Source organism: Hetaerina americana, unplaced genomic scaffold (genome assembly GCF_022747635.1).
Source record: "Hetaerina americana unplaced genomic scaffold, ioHetAmer1.1.p SCAF_9, whole genome shotgun sequence".
Classification (NCBI taxonomy): domain Eukaryota; kingdom Metazoa; phylum Arthropoda; class Insecta; order Odonata; family Calopterygidae; genus Hetaerina; species Hetaerina americana.
In genome coordinates this window covers 25,206,740-25,227,470 of record NW_027287538.1, presented here as the reverse complement: position 1 = coordinate 25,227,470, position 20,731 = coordinate 25,206,740, and the positions used below count along the sequence as shown (strand labels likewise).

Below are 20,731 nucleotides of genomic sequence, written 5' to 3'. Positions count from 1 at the left end.
ACTTTGTTAGTTCTGAGGCACAAGCCAACAAAGTACAATAATTATCAGGACATAGTGAGATTGCGGGACAGGTGCACTGGTCCTAGCGCGAAGAAAATGTATTATATTTAAATAGAATATAAGACTATTTAGTAGGAGGTAAGCCTTCATTCATGGGGACGCTCACATACTATGTATTTCACTCGTTTGAGTAAATATTACGAACTCGTGAATAAAACATGTTTGTTTGAATAATATATACATATGCATACATAATTTTTCCCACTTTTTAATGAGTATCAATAATCGCATCACATCAAAATGTGAGTAGAATCTCGTAATAATTTTTCAACTTATGTATCAATTTACACAAAATTATAAAATACATATCCAAAGGAGATAGCCTTTGGGGGAAATCTAATCAATAAATTCGACATGACTGAGGTTGAATGGAGAAATATTTTGAAACGTAACTTATGCCATTGAATATTCTACATAATGTGAATTTAAATACTTTGATTTCTTGTTAACGAAATATAAGAAAGAAGTGAATTATTTGATGACCAATAATTAATGTTACATAAATTTTTCATTTTGGCTTATTCCACTACTACTTGCATCAATAATGCCTGCAATATTACTTCTTGACTGTTACTAGTGCTAACCTTCACCTCTTGTTTGTTTTGTCGTAGATATATTTCCTTTTTTGGCACCAAAGTTGCCCCACAACTGTTTTCGTCCAAATCGGAGTTTCAGGAAATAACTAAATGTGTATGAATACTTGAAATATTCGACTAGGGACTTAATTCTTATAATCTTAGCACATCTCACGCCAGCACAATGTATAGAGGCCCGATGGAAAGCTTGAGGACATCGCCCCCTTTACAGACTTAGTGTAACGTAACACCAGACCCGGAGGCGAGGCTCGAACCCTTCACCTCTGGTTTAGCTACAGAACGCATTTTCCGACGGATTAACTCCAGTGACTCAACATGATTTACGGCGACACATTATGCTCCAGCGTAAAATTCCCCTCGCGGAAAAATTTCATGGCCGCCTTTAAGGCATATTGGATCTTCGATGGTCACCAGAGCGTGCATTTATCATCTCCGAACCGAGAGAAGTCCTATTCCTGAACCGCAATTCCCCGAGGAATCATTACACCTGCTCTCCAAGGATTACAATGCGTTACAAATAACATATTTAAGCCTGGGGTGAAAACAAAACAACCTCTCGATGAAAGGGGAGTTAGACCCTGCATTATATACAGCATGAGAATTTTCCCGTGATTTTTGCATATCCTTTCCAATTGCCACAAAAAAAATGACCTGAGGCCATTTAAACCATCAGTTGCAATTTTTAGACAAACACGGCGGGGATGAAAGTGGAGAATTGCAGTAAACGGCAGTAATATTCGATGAATTTTCAGCGGCACGTCGAAGCAATGCATTATAGTCCGTTTCCACGGTGATTAGACGAGTCATTAAAGTAGAACATTAAGAGGCGTGCCCCGCTCTCGACCGCAAATATGACTACGGGGAGCGCCGCCGCCGGTGGGGACGAAGATCAACTCTCCCCACTTTTAAGATTACACCCTCCTCAACGAGGCAAACCAAACGACGGATCCAACAGTACGTAATGAAAGAAGAAAAAAAAATAACAAGGGAAATGCGAACGACGCCATATGTGTAGTTATTACCCCGCAATGACGCATCGGCTACCGGGTGTGAGGGTTGGAGGGATGAGGAGGAGGGGTTGAGAACCCGAAGGGGCGAAGGCCCTTTTAAGCGACCCGGACGTAAGGGAACGTCCTGAGGTGAGAAGGGAAGAAAGAAAGGGGTTGGGGGCGAGATAGAGAGGTAGGTTGGCACGGGAGACAGAGGGCAAACACGAGATTATTATAAGTAGTTGAGGTCCAGCAGAGGCCCAGGTGCAAAGCGGAGGAGAATCCAAGAGATGTCAATGCTTGAGGCTCGACAAATATCTTACGCAAATAGTTGACGCGGGCCCAAAAAATAAAGAAAGACACACAGCACCCACAAATCCACTCCGGTTTTGAATTTGTTTAAGGAGCTTCACCAGTAAGGCAAACATACGCGATTTTCCTCCACCTCCTCCTTCTTCTCCCCCCCCCCAACCTCCCTCCCCCTGAGATGGCGAAGAAAGAGCGAGTTCGTAAAAAAAATGAGTCCCGGATTTCGGACGCAATTTAACTGGGAATGGACCCGGAGCCGAATGACCTTTTTTCTAATATTTATCTTCCGTGAAAAGTTTTACGGTCGGGACAAAATACAGACGAAAATTATGAGGAATATTTTTGCTCTTAGGGATACGAGCATTCCTAAGGTTTATGTTCTATGTCGGAAGGCTTGAGATATTTGAGGCTACAAAGTGAACGCCGAATGAGAAGATGACATTTCGGGACATTTCAGTTACATTCGGCTGAAAGCCAAAATTATCAAGAAGCCATATATGCCACACGACTAAAGGTTGAATTTTTTTTAATTTAAATAAAGTAAAATGACTTTTTGGAATGGCTATTTTATTTATATATATATATATATGTGTGTGTGTGTGTGTGTATAAATATATGTGTGTGTGTGTATATATATATATATATATATATATATATATATATATATATATATACATATACATATACATATACATATACATATATATATATATATACATATACATATATATATACATATACATATATATATATATATACATATACATATACATATACTTCAGTAGGTGAGGTTGAATCAGAGTTAAAGTAATAAAAATGAATAATTTAAAAGTATAAGAGAATAAGTATGAATAATATAAAACGAGTTCTACTGAAAGGTTGGTGGAAGCACTTTGAGGAAAATCTCTCCTTTTGGGAAACCAAAGACGCGTTAAAAGGGCAAGCCGACCGAAAGAAGGCCGAAGCTCTATCCACGACTGCAATTGGAGGAAAATGAACGGTGGAAAGGTTACAATACTTACATCTGCACAGGAAACTAAATGAAAATAGTCTTAAATAATTTTCCTATCAAATTAGTAGTTCACTCGAGAACTATTAGAAAGAGCTCTTAATGAAAAATATAACATAAAATCCTTTCTTGGAGTACCTTAAAGTGCTGAGATAACAAGAAAATAAGCATTCACATATGTAAAGCAATTATTAAAACTGAACCTTCTAGAAATCAAGAAAACGTTCTTGCCGAAATTCCTCTTTTAGTTAATTAATGTTCCAAAAGAGGCTGAGGCAAATGTGCCTTACCCATCGTGAGAGCATCATAAAATAAAATTATTGCTAATAAGAGACATTAAATTCCATTAGAAACTATCTCATTAGTCACGGACACGCTATTCACTAATTCATATGGATACTTTCATAAGTCGGACTTCATGGGATACTGTCATAAATCGGACTTTATTATTTTCTTAAACATTTATCCTATTATTTTCCAACGCAACTTTTACACCTCAGCTTTATTAATTTATAGTAGTATCAAGTAGTTTATGGGCTACTCACAAGACTTACCAGAAGACTTCAACTCGAGAAATAATACTGTTCATGTAAATATAAACAATCTCTTATTAAAATGAGAGATCTCACCTAACTTGAAAAATCAAAACTACAACTCCACAAAGAGATTGCAGATATCGAGAAAAAGGACGAGAGCTCTAAGCACGTTCCATGACAGCCGATTTGCATGCGATTTGATTTAAAATTAAGTACGAATGGAAGCATTTAGCAACTAATTAAAATTGACGAGAACTGAAAATTTTTTAAATAAATTATACAGAAATAGTTGGCCGTAAAAAATACTGCAGGTATTATTTACCCTCCTTTTTAACTTTAAAACTCCGTTATGAGTTGAGAATAACCAAAAATGCCTCGGGGTCCGCTGAAACTGAAGAGGGCTCATTAGCGTTCCGGGATAATCGATTAACTAGATTTTTCACCGAGTCGTGACTCTCCTTCGACATATACGTACTCTCCCCCGGGACGTCTAGGTAGAGAAAAAATAACTTTGCGCCCAAAATTAATTTTCCGCCCCGCTTCATGGAAAAACAGTGGGGAGGAGGACCGGTAACGCCGCGGAGACTAGAGGCGATCGCTCGGTTCTTCACTCGCGGGACGAGAGTGAAAGTGGTGGACGTGGGAAACGCGGGGCGGGGCGATGTCGACCGGGAGGGAAGGCTGGGCGTGAATGCGGAATGGCTTTAAAGAGGAGGCCAGGAGGGAGCGAACCACGTGTCCCTTTGGTTTCACACCTCCGTGGGCGACGCCGAGGACGCGCCTTCCCGACCGACCCTGGAGGAGACAAGAGCAGGAGGGAGGGGCAGGGCGAGGGAGAGAGAAGGCAGAAGGGGTGAGAGAAGGAAAGCGTCGGCGCTGAATGAGTGCTTTCATTGCATTCGAGCGCAGCCGTTGAAGCCATACGTGAAAGGAAAGCGAATCCCTCCTCCCACATTGTGTGGTGTTCTTGCCCCCGTACTTACCCCCTCCTTCCCTCCCCCCTTCCTACCACAGACGAAGGCGACGATGGGGTGAAGAACAAATTTCATATGGAACTGGGAGAAAAGAAAAGGGAAATGTCCTGTTGACTGAACATTGGTGACAGCATCTGAACGAATGCAATGATAAATCGAAATGAAGACATTTTAATTGACATGACGGTAGAAAAGAAGTAGTTCAGCATAATACATAGGCTAAAATGCTAAGAAACGCACAACAATTCTCAGGCTGGACCGAAAGCAGGAGTAACCATAAACTTGATGGTTTAGATAGAAAGACTTCCATTTTTTCAATGTGTAGTGTGTGTGTAAATAGGTTTTTATTACTATTCTCCAAAATCAAACGCTTAAAATGTTACTAGTCTTGTATATTTAATGAAAAATACATGGATTTAGGACCGGAACTAAATGGACTACCCATTCCGTCCCATTTAAACGTCAATATGAGCGAGTGACAGCATTAACTAGAACATTCAACATGTTCATCCACATTACATTTCTCACGATGAAACACAGGCAGATGAAGAGGCATATGAATGAAAATAAAGCAGTGGAGAATGCGCGTGAAGTTTAAAAAAAATCCTTAAAAACTGAGAGTGGAAGAGAAATATTTCGGCCCCGAGAAGAAAAAGATAGAAGGAGAGCACACGTGTGGAATTTCATGATTTTTTTTACTTTCCGTCCACCCGAGCGGTGGCCGATGAAAAGCTCATGACGTTACTACGTATGTGTGCTTAAAGGAGTCCGGGACTCAATTAACGGAGCAATGTGGAAGACAGCATCCGGTGAGGCGCCGAGGCGGGTGAAAATTGGAATAGCCTTTTCGCTGTCTTTCACATGTAAATGACGAACCGGAACGTCAAGTTTCCGGCAGCCGATCCACAGTACTCTCAAAAAGAACAACTTTTATGTAAGTGCCAACTGCTCACTCTCTAACCAATTTAAATCACAAAATGACTCCTCCACATCTGGTTAGAATTCAAATCCGTAAAAATTAGAGTGAATGACATTCGCGGCAAATCTCAGGATAACAGTTACGAATAGCAATAGATAGGTTTGGCCAAATACTTTCGATGGGAAGGAGGAAACATTTCAACTTTATATATATATATATATATATATATATATATATATATATATATATATATATATATATATATATATATATATATATATATATATATATATATGCACTTTATGTAACAGGAGATTTTCGTGAGACGTACCCGGACAAGGCCTAGGCTGAGATTTTCTGAGATTTGCATGCAATTATTCGATCTTGCTCTTTGTAGCAATTGAATTATGTTTTTTCAACAAGATATTTATAGATATGGTGGTAAGGATTAACAAAAATAGTAGGTTAATACCAAATCCGTGTTTCCAAGAGGTAACTCTGGAGCTACGAATAGCGGTTACCACGAAGAATGATAAGCATACATTCCTACATGTGGCGCATGTCGTTGTAAAGGCTAACTAGGGTTTGGAATAATACCACATTTGCGAAGGGGCCTTGAAAGATGAATTTTACCTAAAATTACTTCAAATTGAAAGCAATGGAGTTTTTTATATTTTTTTTAATTTTACATGTGTACTACTCAGTATGTAAAAGTGAAGGCTCGCCATGATTCAGTTGCAATATATAAACTATATAACTATATATATATATATATATATATATATATATATATATATATATATATATATACGCTAAATACATAAAAAGTGAATCCCCTTCTGCAGAAAACGTCAGCAGTACAGTGTCTACAATTAATTGACGTATTTTTTATTTTAGTTGAAATTTGTCGATCATCCATAAAATATATTAATAGTTTCTCCCGATGGTAAATGCCAAATGAAAGATAATGTGAAAAGCGAGTCAATCCAAAATGGCAAGCTTAATGAGGTAATTTGATAGAGTTCATGCATATAGTATTATTAGCTTTCAATATTTAATTTTTGTCCACGTCCTAAAATATTAATGGGAATCAAGCAACACGTAAGGTTTTACAATCCGAAGATACGTAACAATAATGCTTTTTTTTATTTGTTTGCTCAACAGTTTTTGAGTTTTTCCTTATACACATTTTCAAACGCCTAAAAATGATAGTTTGGGATGTATTCTGATGAAGCTAGAGGTTTTACGAAATAATTCACAAAATTATGTATGTTCACACCTTCCGGATTATTTTAATGTTAATATTAGGCCTCATATTTTAAATTTCCTCAATATTTGTGGTATGAGCCATTCGGTATTAGCGCAATTTTGACCAACATCCATATTTTTCTGACGAATCGGAACATGGCCATTATTTTTACGTTAATTTATCCTTAAAATGCAATTTTAAAATTTCATTTTTATATCGATTTTTATAATTAACAAATAATTTAATTACAGAGATGAAATATCCTATGATATTCGCTCATTGAATAGTAATCCCGAGGAACTCCCCTCCAATTTGTATTAATAGAATACCAAGAGGCTTTTGTATTGTTCTAGGCATTAAAATTTTATTTATCTTAAATTTACAAAGAAAAGTAAACAATTGTACGAATACATTGGCATAAATTGTGCTATCTCTTCAAGGCCGCGAAAGTCTATTTGAATGGTAATTAAATTCATTAACATGTTCATCCTCTCCATCGCCTCGGCGATACAATTATCACGTTCATCTTCATGTCATCCTGTAACCCTGGTGACTTTGAGCAACAGCATCACCTACGGCGTTGCTTGAGACCATTCCCATCCCTAAGTTAACCATTGTGTTTCCCCGAAGACAATTCCGTACAACCTCGTTGGTCGGCCCTATTTAAATCCTACGAGAGTCTAACACCATCACTAATTCGTAACGGTATTTAAGGCGGGGATAAGAACGAGAACGCGGGTAGCCTGAAAAATGAGCTGCCCAGAGAATGGAAATGTCATCATCGACTATTTATTCGTGCCCACCTACACTCAAAAAGAGCTCGGCTGAGACAAGGCGAGCGAGGGGAACGCGGGCACAATTAAGGTGGAGAGAGGAGAGTAGGTATGGCTAAGGGCTATTCTGAAATTATGTCTTAAAGATGCTGAGGCGGCATTCGGGCGTGGGAACAGTACCCATTTCCATGACGGAGGAGAGGATTGTTACGGATGTATGAGCTCCGTTGTCTCTCTGGACGGAGTGGGGAAAGATCACTCGAAAACGCCTTCGGTGGGAGTGACTCTTAAAGTATACTGCCCCGCGAGTAAGGTGTAGAGTGCCGGGATGAAAAGGAAAGACCACACGAGATCTTTCAAAGGGAGTGGGGAGCTTTCGGAGTTGGGTAGATTCTTTTTTGAGCCGCGACAGCCCCCCCTCACTCCCTCCCCATAACTTCCGGTCTTCCCGCGTCCCGCACGGATAATACGACGCCCCCTTCCGCTTTGTCAGATAAGTAAAGAAACTCCACACGAGTTCCACTCTCCCCGCAGTCCTGAGACTCGAGTCTTGGTTTGAGAACGAACAATAATCTTCACTTTCGGGACCTCATTTGCACAGAGCGTATGACTTGATGAGGGAGGCTTCATAAACGCTGAGTCAGGAGAACGTCCCGATGGGGCAGTTACGACTGGTAGTGGCCATTGAGCCCCGCGAGGAAAATTAAATCCGAAGGAGAAGTATATGAAATCCTCATGGCAGTGACGGCGTCAAAAAAATAATGAACTACGTAAATAATGAACGCTGAGAGGGGGCACTGTACAAATAAGTGCATTCGAAAAAGTAACGAAAGAATCCAGGGAAGATAAAAATTAATCCAACGCATAAATTGCCTTGGGAAATACCATTGCTAACGACCACGGGGTTTCATTAAAGGCTTGGCAATATTTGTGCACTGAAAATTATCTTACTGGTTTACCGTAAACTTCACGAATTGTACATTTTTATTTTTTAATTTTTATTTCTTGCCAATTAATAGGGCCAACGGCCAATCCTCGCCACTCGCTGAGTAATACGTACTGAACTACTAGACGTTTAATAAACATTCTGAGAGAGGGCGGAGAGAGGCTGGCCCATAAAAGTGACGCAACGAGTGGTAATGAATTAACGTCTTTTTAGAATGACGAATGGCTTCTCTTCGCTAGACGCCTTCACCACGAACGCTCATAACTGAGAACCCAAACGATACGAATTAAAGCGTGTGACATCGTATAAATTTCCCTCACAAATTATCTCGTCTTTTCGAATGATTAACATCAATTCCAAAGACATTTCCCTGTGTATGCCTTGTACTACGTATCCTCAGAATATTTTATAACCCCTTTCTCGACCACCAACAGAACGGCCGCAAGACTTGCTACAATTATATTTGCTCGTCATTAGGAAGAGTTCAGACTAGAAGAGGATTTGCCGATCTAGTTAAACAGCTCATGCACCGGCTAAGGAATGTTTGAATGGTTTTTTCAATGCAATACCTAATACCAGCTGACGTAAAAGTAAACACGTTCGGATACAAAATTTCCGCTAGGATCAAGAGAAATTCCTTCCCAAAGGTAAGCCCAATAGAATTTAAAATCTGAAATTTTTCGACGCCTAAAAGTTTTAGGAACTTTTGCTAAATAAGATTTATAAAATCATTACTATTGCTGCCAGTAATTTTTTTGTAATTTTTATTATTTTATTCTATTATTTTGGCTTCAATTTTCGACAACATCGATTCATTTGCTTGTCGTTTATTCTCATCAGTTTCAGAAGACAATGCATGATCTTTATAATTCCATTATTATTTTTGAAAAATATCAATTCCCAAATCATATAATGATTAACTGTAATCGACGGAAACCGAATCCTTTTCATTCTGTATTTTATACGTACACGCAGTTACTCCGTGTGATCAGCAGTAACTCTATCCTAAAAACAATGTCAATGAATTCTACAATCATCCGGTTTGTGTACAGATTTTAGTACGTGCACATTCTTTACCCTATGGTTACTAACCACTGCTTATCATTGATTAAATTCAACAGTTATAATATGTTTATAGAGCGGAATTTTTGCTATTGCTGAATAAAAACGGCACGACGCCATGAAACCGCGATTTTGCCAAACGATTAAATTTACCACAGATTTTTTGGATGAAGTTCGAAACTACGGCTACCAGAGTACGCTTTGGCAAAATAAATCGCGTCTAAACCCCGGGCTACTATTGAATACAGAATTATCGTGAAATGTACTGCATTACACTATATCCGGCCCACATTCTTAAGATTCACTTAACATATTTTACCGAGCTTGCTGAGATTGCAGCAGTTTGCATTAAGCCTCACCAAAAGAGCAAATAAAATATTCAATGATGTCTTCTCTTTCATGGTTTTGATCAAACCTCCTTCTTTGCTCAGAGTCTTTAAAACTTCTACTTCCTTTATGTTTGGTAACGTATCCCACGAAGTTGGATTTATTGCCGAGTTGGATCGCGTGCAGCGTAGAGGAGCTAGAATTGTAAAACGTTGTTATGATAAACTTAGTAGCGTATCCAAAATATTAGAGGAGCTAAGCTGGAAATCACTCACAGAGCGAAGGTTAAATTACAGATTGTGGCTCTTGCATAAATCGGAAGGAGGTCTCTTTAGCAGTGATGTTGAAAATGCATTATTACCCCCAAGGTACTACGGTAAGAGAAATTTTGCTAATAAAATTACAGCGATCAAGTGTAGAACAGAAAGATTTAAGATGGCATTTTCCCACGAACGAAAGGGGATCATAATGACATTGTTCGATCGCGGTAGGAACATGCTCGGGTAAAATTATTCTGGTGTGTATTCACCCCCTTCCACACACCCTGGTGGTGGCTTGCAGGGCAGATATATATGTATGTGTATATATATATACATATCTATATATATATATATATATATATATATATATACACATATATATATACATATATATATACATATATATATACATATATATATACATATATATATATATATACATATATATATACATATATATATATGTATATTATACATACATATATATATATATATATATATACATTATGTATATATATAATAAAAATAGACATATCTCTTCTCACTCTTTTATGCCATGAATCTTTCGGGTAAGTACAATTCAAAAGTCCGAAAGTCTATTTGAGGCAAATTATTCTTTTTCCACGGGAGTGTGCTTCCGTGAGACCTAAAGAGGTTAACTACCTCTCCAGTTCGCAACGCGGGATTGAACGAGATACGAGGTCGAGATTCTGATTGAAGGGACGCGATTCGGTCCAAAGGGGAAAATTTAGCGAGGAGTCCATTGGGCGGGAAATGTCTGGTTTGAGGGGAACTGGAAAGACCTCACTGTTGGGAGGACCTCGGCTTGGTGGGAAGAGAGAGGCTACACAGGGAATCCAATCTCATTATCCGCGCAATCATGCCCATCGTCCTGAATGACACCAACTCGTTCCCCGCTCGTTGGGGTCAGCTACGGTGGGTGGAGTGAAGGAGAAAGAGATAGAAGATGCGAGAGAGCCAACTGACGAGAGGAGGTCGGGCGGGGGTGGGAGCCCTACCAAAAAGGGCCGCGAAATGGAACGCGGCCCAAGACTCTTCCCTGAGATTACAGGGGAGCGATAATGGACAGGGAGGCGGTGCGCTTCACTATGGAGGCTGATAGAAAGCAACACCTAGTCCCTCTTTAGAATGTCGCTTTCAGCAGACTTGGGATGATCGGCCATTTTGTTTTTCAAAATTCGTTTCATAAAAATAGTTAAACCCACATGCGAGCCGCCAGTTGATGTTTTGTCAGCTGGTGTTGGAGATCCTAACTTTAATCAATCCGCAGAAATATTCAGAGCAGCGGCAGAAATCCCTGAGGATTCTACGGAAATTTTAAATCTTTCCTTTCCCTTGCCACCGAATCCTAAGGAAAACGTACAATTTTATTTTCAGAAAGTTTATGTAACTCATGGAGGTTTTCCATGGAATTCTTCCAAAAAATCCTTCATAATCTTCCCAGGTCGCCCTTTATTGTTGAATACAAGCATACTACAGGAAATATGGCTCACTGTAGAAATTATCAATAAATGACTCATAATTACAAGTTACCATTACTTGAACTTAATTCATTACGACATGCGTTACGGTGATTTTCCGTAATATTCATCTAAATACTGTGGAATTTTCAAAAAATATAAAATGCTTCAATATTTTGATGTACTTCTTCATTACACCCTGAGGAACGTCGGGCGTATTCGAGTGTACTTCCTAAGAAATTCGTACAGAATTTTCCGGCAAGTAATGTAATTGTTTCGCATCGTAAATTACTCCAAAACAGAATGGATGGCAATGAGTTGGCAATGCCTGTGCATTAAAATTGTTTAGCTTCCTCATTTCAACTTTGCTGCAATCGCGATGAGGAACGAGTATCTGAACTCAGCGGTTCGGGACTCGAATGCATTTACTTTATCGGAGTAGTCAAATCTGAAGCTATATTGAGGACCATGCAAATTTCCCTACTTTATACATAATATATAAACTTGAAGGCCCTGTATCATCTCGAAATGCTTAGATACGTATACACAATCACTTCACAGCTCTGAAAGTCTCTTAGGAGCCTTTGATGTTAGAAATAGCATAGAAATGTTTGACTTGTGAGCCCCCCGGAACTGAGAGACGGCTATCACATCTGTCGGTAGTTCCGTGGATTCTCTTCATGACTGGACGGACTCCTATCCCGGTGAGTGTAATAACGACGTACAACTTTCTAAAATAAAATATTTCCAAAAATAAGTGTAACCTTATTTGAAATAGATTATATTCATTCTATCTCCAACGGATCCCAAGCTTTTTTTTGGTTGACAAACTTTCTAGTTACCGCAACAGTTTCTCAGACAACGTAATCACATTGAAATTTTACTTGACTGGAGACTAGAAATATACCTTGAGAAAATTATTGGAGATTTTAACCCAGATATCATGATTCTGGATCGGATATGATTTGAGTTTCACACGGGTTAACTGGTAAATATCGTTCACTGGTAGAAACCACTTAATTATTTAAACATTGCCTGTTCTGCTGATCCCAAGAGAGAAATTTTAAGTTTAAACTCCAAATCGTACATAGGAAGTGCGACACATCCTCGATATAGGGTCGAAAAATCATGATCTACGCATAGTCCCAAAATTAAACCTCATTGGAATGCCTGAATGGGTTAGGGAAAATGAGAATGCTGAAATGGATTTGGCATTATTTCTTCAAAACAAATTTACTTTTTGTATTGTGAATGTCTAATCTATTTCCTAATGACTTTATGCATGTACATGTTTTTACATCTCAACTTCTCAGCGTTTAAAGTGTAAAATAGACCAAACGAACCTTTTTTTATCTTAGAATTTCATCTTGAAGCCGATTACACTTCATAAGAATGAGCACTTATCGATTTAATAAATGCGTTCTTCAAAATTTAAGTAATTTTCATCTTTTTAACCTGATAAGAGTAACTTATGGTCACATGGTAGGGGTACGGTTGACTAACGGCGACGAACACAAAGGCCACTTTTCCGCGGTCGCTGTGAATGAGTCGAAACCATAAAACATAATCATTCCATCAATACTCGAACGAATTACGTCATCGTCAGAGTGATCATTTTTCTCTTTGAATTTTGAAGGAAGTTTAATTTAAAGGAGGCATTTTTCGTATTTTTAAAATACTCGCTACATCGTTATGGGCATCTGGAAACGAAGCGGTCCCTGAAATCTATGCTGCCTCATAGGCAGATATATAAGTATAGAGCCCACTAAAGGAAGCCTCAGAGATGAACATAAACGTGCAAGTTAAATAATTTAAAGGCAAATACCAATTCGGGAAATTACGATGGAGTAGGCCGAGAACAGATGGGAGTAAACGGACAATGACTCGCACGCACACCAATGGAAAAGCTGTAATCGCGAACCCCAATGACTTTTATCACATCCCCTTAAAAACGCCTTGTTCAAACGGGACCCGGATATGCCCGGAATGGCGTCGGCTGCCATCCCGGGAGTGCCAGGTCGGAACACGTCAGGGCGGAGGGATCATGAAGGAGGAGTGGAGATGCCCGTATCAAGGAGGAAGAGATAAGACGACGAGAAAAGAGTTTAGTGAACCGAAGGAGAAGGGAACGACCGGTCAGTTTGTGGAGTGATTGAGGAGGGAGGACGTCTCAAGTTGTTAAAGAGATGAATTTTAGTCTCTTCAACTGGCAACGGAATGAGAAAAAATGATCATCACGAGTATAAAATATTTTCTCATTCGTACGAATAAATGGTTAAATCCCCTCCATCTATGACCTCCACCAAACGTGCAACGACGAACGAGATCCTAGAAAAAATATCTCCTCAATTCCGTGAGTCTTTATATAAATTAGTTCATTCAATTACGGGGCGTGGCATGCGAGCGGGTAGAACTCTGGACTACTGGCCGGAGGACCACGATTCGAATTTGTGCACCGCAGACTTCATCCAATTAATTCGGTTTTTCGCGCAGAAGCGCTTCCTGAGATTATACAGATATCACAAGAAAATAACCAGCTACCCCATCCCTTTCCCCCTTGCTCTGGTCGGTGAATTATTATTCAGTTAGGTTTAGTACTCGTATTAGGCGAGTTCACTTATGAAAACAACCTACGAGTTGATTACTGTGGATTTCATAAGATCACTTCAAAGCCAATCTTACATATGATCTATTGCGTTACTTAATTTATTTTGGGAATACCCAAAAATAGTATGAGCTGGAGCAATAAGAGTAATAATGTAGCACAGCTTTAAAGCACCGGCAAGCCAAACAACCAGTCATAAGCTGGACCGTCGATTGCGCAATTGCACTCGATAGAATAGCACTGTGGACCTAAGATAAGTTCCGTGTCATGACAAGGTAACATTATGGATTCCCCTTGAAAAGCAAAGCCGTAGATAAACGAATATTGATCTTCACCACACATCAAAGACCTTGCTCACACTCTATAAGTCACAGATTGTTTTTTATTCATCTTTGGATCTTCGTACTCATCGAATCAACTCGAACGCAGCGATAATAAATGCATGAATTAAGCTACATATTCCAAAGGAGATCGTTAAGTATAAATTAATAGAGATATACATTAAATTTTACATTTTCATCTTATTTTAGAGTTAGTTTAATCACTCTATATTTAAATCGTTCGCCAAACTCTTAATATTCTACTGCCCTGGTCCCGTAAAATGTTTCCAATTAATTAAAATAAATTCAAGAAATGAAATTTTTTCCAAAACTATTAGAATTATTGAGACAACAAGCGGGCTAAACTAATTTAATGCATTAAAATCAACACAATAATTGGAGGAGAGCAATTATTTTGAAGTCATAAATTCTGTGAAAGCTAAGAAATGGCATATGAGGAAAATTTTGCCAGGATAAGTATTATATCAGATACGTCAAACTTGGTTGCCATCGGGTAGAAATGGCTGAACTGCGATTCTCTGATAAATAATTGTTTACTAAGTAAACCACTATTTGAATGCCTCACGGCAGTACACAGGTATACTATTTAGCTGTTTAAGCCGTTTCCCTTAATTAGTGTTTACACAAAACGTTGTAGTTCAGATAGGCATAAAAGACACCGTTTCAGTGTGGGTCAGAATTTAGCACAGCTAAAAACTGTAAACGCTATGTCCGAGATGAATAATCAATATAAACCAGCTCCGAGAAAGGCTTCTAATACCCACCCCTTATTCTTCAAACCATTAAGATTAACCCCATGCTTATTGACTGCAGACTAATGTTGAAATGCCTTGTCTCAAATTTTATATTCTCCTATAAGATACTTAGTTCCGTTGGCAGTGATTACTTGGTGGTAATGGCTGCATTATCTGCCACAAGTTAAAAACAAAAATCAATATTTGGTCACGAAATTGTCCGTAGATGATTGCCGTGTCCTCACACGAATAAACACAACTCACGAGGCGTATGGCCTCGAGGATAACATAATGAAACTGACTTAAGACATAATTAGCCGAGCGCCACAACGCGTTCCACAAATTCTACATTAGCCCGCTTTCGGTTCTGTTGATTTATTAAGTCTGCCGAACCTTCCCAGGACCCCACGCGCTGCTAGGTCAGAACCCAAACGCACAGAAAGAGATGAATTCAATTCCCTAGAACAGAAAATAGGAGAAGGGAGAAAGCAATTGATTTTCCTTCTTAGACAACCCCCACCGTTTTTTCCCTTCCAGTTATGCCTCCCCTTTCCCTTTCCCAGCCATACGTGCAGCCCTTCGAGGAAACCCGCACCTTTCACTTCACCGAATCCACTTCGCAATCCCCTTTGCCTTCCTCCGGGATCGCCCTCATCTCCCTGAAGACACTCCCCCTCCCCTTCTCCTCCTCTTCGGCAGTCGACTCAGGCCGCCGATGCACTCGCCTCGCTCCTCAACATCCATCCCTAATCAATTCCGGAGAGCATTACTTTTTTTCCCCGGAGCGCGCTTCGGGAAAATGGGACACACCCATCCTATTCCTTGATGCATTGAGACGTCAGTGATGGGCCGACTCAAGCAAACGTGTGCCCGCGTGTGTGCGTGTTCGATGCGTGAGCCGGCGTCCGCTTCCTTCGGCTCTTTTTAAAGGCTGCGTTTTTTTCTCCTTCTCTTCTCCCGTCTCTCAACTCCTTCCACGCACTCCCGACTTGGCCGGCGGCGGACACGACCCCGTCCTATTCGGGGAGGAGGAAAGGAGCCGTTTCCTTTTCGTATGCACCCTTCCGTCTCGGGCCGGCGAGGCACCCCCTTGCCGAGGGGGCACCGTGCACGAAATTCGCTTCGGCACGGTGGCCGATGGTCCGATTTTAGAAGTGCGGGGATACGGATTCGCTCCTCGCACGAAACCGGCATTTAATTTCTTTTTATCGACGGTATTCTGGTCCGTAGACAAAATACATAATTTCGCCGAAAACTTCAAGTTCCGGACAGGCGAAAAGTATTTATGCCAGCACGATGTATCGTCCGATACCATCTGCTTGGCGTGCGCAAAAATATGTTGCACTAAATTGAGTTTGAAATTTTTTTATTCAGACGTGTTAGGAATTTACCTCAACTCACATTAGAAATATTTACTCTAAAAATATTCCTGAAATACTATTTTAGCTTCACTTTCCTCATATCCTGCTGAGTGATAGAATAAAATCATGTAAAAATGTTCAAATCTTTGGTGAAGTTTTAATATTTTATCAGATTCAGTGAGGATTTCCTAACATTTTTAGGAAAAATTCTCTTTCTCCTGGTGGCTAATGCTTCAATAAATTTCAGGTTTCATTGAATTTCAAATTTTTGTAAAACTGATATTAATTAAAATTCTCATCAACTAATGAAGGCAAGGGGTCCCTTATTCTCTCCCCCTATTCCTCTTTCACCATGAATAAGCGTCTACCCCTTTTGAAATTAATTTTCCTCTCAGTCGTGCCTCTCATTTCCCTATCGATGACCCAAATGGCTGACGTGAGATAAAACAATTCAGAAACGACGGTATGAATATAATGCATTCTATTGGCGACGAGTGGTAAATAGTTCACTCCTGCTCAGAAATAACTATTTTAAACATGAAACGTAAGCGAAGGGCATAAAAGCCGATTTTCAAACAATGTAGCAAATTTTAAATATTTAACAATTGAATAAATAAATGCTGTTTCCCTGATGGGAAAGCGAAACGGAAGAACGGATTAGGATGATTAGGGGTGTAAGATACAAGGGACAAACCATTACAGATGCCAAAGAAAAGAAAAATGCAAACATGAAGACGTTAGCAGATATGAATATGGAGAGGAAACCAGCGTCAAAGCAATCTTGGAATTGATGATGCATGATGAAAATTATGAGAGTCAAATGTGAAATGTGTAATGAAGGGCCCTAATCAAAATGAGTAAAAATATATATCGATAACATGAAGTAAGAAAAATACAGATCCAAACCTCTCTTAGTTTAGCATACTTACAACTGAAATAAATCATATAGCACACGTAAAGCTTGTTCTAAAAATAATATCCTAATATAAATTTTTTTGAGGGGGGAAGAGAATCATCACTGTGAGAAAACGGGTGGAGAGAGAAGAAATAGAATATGTAAGTGCGGCATTCTATCGTATGAATTTTGGGAGTAATCCTAAGAATCCCGGAAACGTGCATGCAGGAGTTGCTGAAAGGAAATGGAAAGTAGAATGCTGCGATTAAAGAGAAGAATTATGAGCTAACGATGGAGGGAGATGAAAGGAATACGCATTTCGGATAGCATGAAGGAAGTAAGAAAGTTTAAGAAGCTGGAGGACGGTTTAGCATAATGAAAGCGGTTAGGGTCTTCAGCGAAATGTTAGGCAGTGCTAAGATGACTACGAAATTGGATAATAGTTTATGAGCAGCCGTCTATCGAACAAAAGTAAGGTTTTCTATGGAAACGGAAAATGCTGTTAGAGTGGTTGACGCGCCTAAACAACCACAACACAATAACAAATTGTGTTTACAGAAAATCTTATCTCTGGTAGAGTATCTCCGGTAGACAGCCACTAATGATAACAAGAAATCATATCTGACAGCTATAAATATCAGCTTCGAGGAGAGAGCACGTCCAATCAAAGCCTTAACGCGCTCATTCATTCATGTGCAGCGGACTTGGCATAGAGAGATCCGTAACAAAGGAAGGGAAGGAAGAGTAGAAGATGTAACATCAAGATGTACGAAACTATCATAATAATACCTGCTTCAATGAAACAGATTTATTTCCTTTCTTGTAACAAAACTCCTTTACCTATTACATTCATTTAAACTGACAAATAATTGTGAAAAAGAGATGAAATTGAATATTTTCACACCAGGAATATGAAAAATTAATGCATATTATAAAAATAAGCGATGCGCTGACAAGCGGACGATTAATATACCGCGGAAAATATAATTAAAAATTGCGTTTTCACTTATAGAGCTCATTATAATTAATTTATATCTCACGCACGGGCTAACCAGAGGATGACTTTATTAATGGGGAAAAAACATAACTTGCGCATCGCTTAGAAATATCCACTTGCGACATGTTAAAAAAATGCAAAGCGCCAGACTGTAAAAAAACGATCTTCATCTCACAGACGCCGTCCCTACTTGCTGAGAGATGAATGGGCCGGGTGCCAGTACGTCACAGGTGGCTGACTGGCGAGCTAAACGACTCTAAAAGGACGACAGTTCAAACGCCAAAAGAGATGGGGAAATCTAATTTTACAAGCGATAATTTCCTTCCTTGCATATTCGACGGGTGATGAGATTAAAAGCAACACAAAGGCATGTATTCAGGAGGCTGAAGAAATAAAACCTACGCCAAGAAATTAGCAGCTTAAATATTCGAGAAATTAAAAAAAAGAAAGAGAATTCCAGCTCCTGTTTAATCCTGAGCGAAACGAATTTAAGTTTTACGTAGCTATAAAATAAAGCAAACGAAGTTCTTAACATTTCATACCAAATTTTTTTAAATTAATCCACCGATTAAATTGTTTCTACAAAAAGATCGAAGAATTATGACGCAAAATTCACAATACTTTCATTTTCTTTCCATTATTGTACTTCTTCATTTACCATCGAGATAAATAAATTTGCGTCATACACATTAAGTAGCTTCAATGAAATGCAAGAAGCAGTAGGTGCGCTTTCATATTAAGACAAAAATAATACAAATGGGTTAGTAATTTGAAATCTCCCATCTTTTTCCCGTCGTGAAAGAAATAATGAGTCCAGGAAATATTTTGAACTCACTCTAACCATTTTTTAATTTGAGAAGAGAAATCCGAAACTCGGAGAAAGAGTCATATGAATAGCTAATGTTTTTTCTAACAATAACGCGTTCAACTTGAACTAACGCACAAAATAAAGAATGAGTTCTTCACAAAACGAGTCTTTCATGTTCGCCTCAAAACGGCAGCGAATATTTATCTTTACTTAGCACAACTTTTAATTCTTATCCCAAAGGAAAGAAACCGCTATAAATTAACCTGACGAAACCGTATCCGACTCCCTGTGATGGTGGAGCGCGGAGTAATATTAAACCAATCCTTTTCTCTCCGAATTAATTCCACAACGGGGTCTATAGTGCCTACCTTATGGTCCATGTCGGAAGATGAAATACATCGGCAGAGAGGACCCAAAGCCAGGAGGAACAGTCACCTTTCCCATCTCCCAACCTTACAAACCCGGGTTGGAAATTTCCAAAGATAAGTCTTTTATAACGCGCTCCTCTTAAATCCCCATTTTAGTCAACTACTCCCCTTCCGTCGACCTAACCAACTCATCTCCCTCCTCCTAGCTATCCCCACGGCACCGTCTCAAAAGACCGCCGTCTCTATCTTCAACCACCCACCTCGAACGGCCGGGGAACTTCTGCCGGGACCGCCTCCTTGTAAAAGAAGTATTTCACCTTCACCTTGGCACATACGGGACCCCGTCTTCCCCTTCCTCCCATGGAAGGGAGCCACCGTCGGCCACCCGTGGAGCCGCCCTTCCCCATTTTCCCTTCCGATGCCACACGCGCGATGCAACTTACACGCAGGCGCACACCCAGGACGCCAAAACACTGAACAACACGGGGGCGCTCGCCCCCGCATTGTGCCGTCTCGATTTAGATACGGTGGAAGACAATGATGGCCCCCGGTACCTTTCGGATAGAGACATTACTCAAACCCCCTGTCCGCTCCATTTGCAAGGGAGCGAGCGATCATCACAGCATGTGTGGGGGGGATGGATGCCTTAGGAATGGAGAGCATCCATCGCTGGGTATCCTCTGTAATGTGCCGAACGTCGCCGCATTTCGTTTCAGTTTCATCATCTCCCACGACCACGGGAAAATTGGTTTGATGCCGGTCGTGAAAAGCGAATTATGACGATTCGAGATGCGCAGAAGTGGTAGCCAAGTAATTCACTCCTACTCTAATGGCAACTTTCAAAGGAATATAAGGGTTGTTGATGATTAAATAGAAATTTAAACAAAGGGATAAGGGCCGATTTTCTTAACAATCCTTATAATTTCTTTCTATTTCAATCGGAGAGTTCTTCCCAAAAAGGAATTGAACACGCTTAAAAAAAGATTTACTTTTAGGTTTTAATTTACCATTCCTAAGTTTTTCAAGAAAGGCAGAGAGGGGAAGAAATACGAAGGAAGGCCAAGTTAAAACTTTAAGAAGAAACAATGAAACAACTTTCTGTGCTCCTTTTACAGTATAAGAGAAGCAATTT

The 20,731-nt window shown here is 39.5% G+C and overlaps 1 protein-coding gene across 2 annotated transcripts in view; it reads right to left on the bottom strand.

The window, feature by feature from the left end:
- Positions 1-20,731, bottom strand: part of Ppn (proteoglycan-like sulfated glycoprotein papilin) — a 458,808-nt gene that overhangs the window by 327,592 nt on the left and 110,485 nt on the right. The gene's annotated exons all lie outside the window — the stretch shown is intronic.